General features: G+C 45.7%; 1 pseudogene; it reads left to right on the top strand.

The window, feature by feature from the left end:
- The first annotated feature begins 1,670 nt into the window (after positions 1 to 1,670).
- On the top strand, positions 1,671 to 3,017 carry LOC102762864 (annotated as a pseudogene).
- The last annotated feature ends 1,025 nt before the right edge of the window (positions 3,018 to 4,042 follow it).

Raw genomic sequence — 4,042 nt, 5'->3', positions numbered from 1 at the left:
CTTTTGTTAAGTTATATGAGTTCTCTATAAATTTTGGAGATTAAACTCTTATTGGAGATAACATTGCCAAAGATGTACTCCCATGCAGTGGGCTTTCTTGTTGTTTTGTTGATGGTTTCTTTTGCTGTGCAGAAGCTTTTTATTTTGATGTAGTCCCGTTTGTTTATTTTCTCCTTAGTTCCCATTGTCCTAGGGCCTGTATTAGTTAAGATACTGCTACGAAATATGTCTGATATTTTTCTGTGTATGGATTCCTCTAAGATTTTTCATGGTTTCCCATCTTACATTTAAGTCCTTTATACATTTTGAGTTTATTTTTGTGTATGGTATAAATTGGTGGTCTAGTTTCATTTTTTTTCATGAGTCTGTCTACTTTTCCCAGCACCATTTATTGAAGAGACTGTCTTGACTCCATTGTATGTTCTTGCCTCCTTTGTCAAATATTAATTGATCATAATGGTTTGGGTCAATTTCTGGGTTCTCTGTTCTGTTCTATTGGTTCATATGTATGTTCTTGTACCAGTACTAGGCAGTTTTGAGGACAGTGGCTTTTTAATATAACTAGATATCTAGTATTGTGATCCTTCCTTCTGGTACTTTGTTCTTCTTTCTCAGGATTGCTGCAGCTATTTGGGGTCTTTTTTTATTCCATATGAATTTTTGGAGAGTTTGTGCTAGGTCTGTGAAATATGTCATTGGTATTTAAATGAGGATTGCATTAAATCTGTAGATTACTTTGGGTAGTATGGACATTTTAATGATGTTGATTCTACCAATCCATGAACACAGTATATTCTTCTGTTTATTTATGTCTTCCTCTATCTCTCTCTCTCTTTTTTTTTTCAACGTCCTTTAGTGTTCTGTGAACAGGTCTTTTACATCGTTAGTTAAGTTTATGCCTAGGTATCTTAATTTTTTTTGGTGCAATGGTAAATGGGATTGTTTTTAAATTTCTTTTTTTTTTGGTAAATTCACTATCCTAATATATAAAAATGCAGGGTCCATAATGACCAAACGGATGACTAGTCCATCCCCCGGCCCTCAGGCTCCATTGATCAGGGGATGGCTAATGGGGAAACTGGGATCCCTCAGGCTCCAATGAATCCATGGCAGCAGCAACATTTTGAGCTGGCAGGTGGAAAGCAGACTGCTTGGTCCCTCCCCCTGCCTGCAGGCTCCCATTGATCAAAGAATGGTTAACAGGGAACTGGAGTGAGTGGCCCAGAGACTGGTGAGCAGCTAGAAGGCAGGCCTCTTAGTCCTTCCTCCTGGCCCTCAGACTCCAATCAATCAGTGGTGGAGGCTTGGCAGAACTGGGGACTGGCTTCCTTAGTAGTCCTGTAGGTTCAATCTCCAGAGGACAGGCCAGGCACCAATAGAGCAGCTGCCGGTCTCCTGGAACTCAGCCTCGGGCACTGAGGCCACTTCCCCTCCCTTAGACTAAGCTCCCTTAGTAGTACTAAAGGTTCATTCTGAAGAGGATAGGCCAGGCACCAACGGACCAGTGCCTCCGGCATGATCCTGAAAGCACTGCAGCCCTCCTGGGACTCAGCCTCCGGCACTGTGGCCACTTCCCCTCCACAGATGCTCCACAAGGAAGAAAGGATACCACCAGCAGAGCCAAGGGCGACCAGCAGTGACTGACTGCTCTTCCTGTGCTTCCTCCAGGGCACTCGAGCCGGCCCCTGCCTTCCCCGCTCCAGATGAAGTGTGATCACTGCACACAGAAGGAATGCAGTAAAAAAACAGAAACCGATGACCAAGAGAATGCCGCAGTCAACGTCCGGAGTCTGGCTCAGGAGAATGGAGAGAAGGGAGAATTCCGTAAGTTGGCTGATGCCAAGATATTTCTGAGTGACTGCCTGTCATGTGACAGTTGTGTGACCGCAGAGGAAGGAGTCCAAGTTTCTGAACAGAGCACCAAGGACTTCTTCTATGTTCTGAAGCTTAATAAGAAATGTGATACCTCACAGCACAAAGTGCTGACAGTGTCCGTGCGTCCTTAGTTTCTGCCTTATTTTGCTGCTAAATTCAGCGTCAGTGTCACTGATGCATCCAGAAGGCTCTGCCGCTTTCTCAGAAGCTTTGGGGCTCACTGTCTTTGACATGAAGATAGCTGCAGACTTCAGCATCCTGGAGAGTCAGAAGGAATTTGTGCGTCGGTACTGCCAGCACCGTGAGGAAGAGCCCCGGCTACCCATGCTGACCTCCGCCTGCTCCGGCTGGGACCGAGATGCAGAGCATGTGCTGGGTCACCCCATCACCCCTCACCTCTGCATGACCAAGTCTCCCCAGCAGATCATGGGCTCTCTTGTGAAGGATTACTTCACCAGACAGCAAAACCTGTCCGCAGACAAGATTTTCCACGTCAATGTGGCCCCGTGTTATGACAAGAAACTGGAGGCCCTTTGAGATGTTCCCACAGCTTCACACAGTTCCCAGGGTGCTGACTGCGTGTTAACCTCAGGTGAAATTGTCCAGATACTGGAGCAAAGTGACCTCACCTCGGATGACGCCGCCATGGACACTCTGTTTGGAGACATGAAGGAGAAGGAGGTGAGGCTCCACGAGGGTGCCAGCTCCAACGGGTACCAGGCGCACACCTTCAGGCACTTGGCCCAGAAGCTGTTCAGTGAGGACGTGGGAGTGCTCACCTATCGCACGCTGAGGAACAAAGACTTCCGGGGGGTCACCGTTGAAAGGGATGGAGAGGTTCTGCTACGCTGTGAGGCTGCTTATGGCTTTTGGAACATCCAGAAGTGGTCCTGAAGATGTAGAGGGGCAAGTTAGTGGAGGTCTTGGCTTGTGCTGGGCATGCTTAAGCGGCAGGGGCCAGGCCCAGGAGGACAATGGGAGTGCAGACAGGGCACTGTGCGGTAGATGGAAGGCATCTATGCTGCAATCTTGGTGTGGCCCCTGGAGACCAGCGCCCATGTGCAGGAGCTGTACTAGGAGTAGCTGGGGGTGGAGGAGGGGGAGATTCCCCCCAGGCCCAGGCAGCCCTGCACACCGCCTAGCAGGGTCCAGGGCAGCCTGACAGGACATCAAGTGGTAAAGGTCCAGCAGACATCCAGCCTGCAGGCCGCCTGAAGAGTGGTATCAGACACATGAAGGGAAAGCTTAGCATCTCTGTCATCGCTTTGGTTTTCAGAATTCCCTGCTCCCCATATGTTGGCTCTCTCCCTCTGAGGGGTGCTGTCGTCGTCACATGGGTGCAACTGGAATATTGTATCTCGAGAGGATCTGAAGCTATCAGATCCAGGGCTTTTCTTTATCGGATGATTTAGGATTACTAATTCAATCTCCTTATAGTTATAGGTCTATTAAAATTTTTCATTTCTTTGCAATTTAGTAATGGTAGGTTTTGTGGTTCTAGGAATTTGTCCATAATGTCTTTACCTTTATTTATTTTTATTCACGTTAAGATTTTATGTTTTTTAAAATATATTTTATTGATTTCAGAAAAGAGGGGAGAGGTAGAGAGAGATAGAAACATCAATAATGAGAGAGAATCATTGATCGGCTGTCTCCTGCATGCCCCACACTGGGAATTGAACCTGCAAACTGGGCATATGCCCTGACTGGGAATTGAACCGTGACCTCCTGGTTCATAGGTTGATGCTCAACCATGGAGCCACGCTGGCAGAGCAGAGAATTTATGTTTTTATTCCATTTTTTATTAAATTTATTGGGATGACAGTGGTTAATAAGATTATATAGGTTTTAAGTATACATTTCTGTGATTCATGACCTGTATATTATATTGTATGCCTGTCACTCAAATTTAGATCATCTTCTGTCACCATGTATTTGACTCCCTTTACCCTTTACTACCTCACAACCCCCCTTCCTTCTGGTAACCACCTTATTGTTGTCAGTTCCTATGAGGTTTTGTTTATTTTTTCATGTTTTTATTTGTTGCTTTGAGATTTATATGCTACATATGAGTGAAATCATATGGTTCTTAGCTTTTTAAACTGAGTTATTTCACTTAGCATGATATTCTCATGGTCCATCCATGTTGTCACAAATGGCAGTATTG

The sequence above is a fragment of the Myotis davidii genome, unplaced genomic scaffold (genome assembly GCF_000327345.1).
Source record: "Myotis davidii unplaced genomic scaffold, ASM32734v1 scaffold232, whole genome shotgun sequence".
In the NCBI taxonomy this organism is placed as follows: domain Eukaryota; kingdom Metazoa; phylum Chordata; class Mammalia; order Chiroptera; family Vespertilionidae; genus Myotis; species Myotis davidii.
Note: the sequence above shows the minus strand (reverse complement) of the source record. Positions and strands in the feature narration are given on the sequence as shown.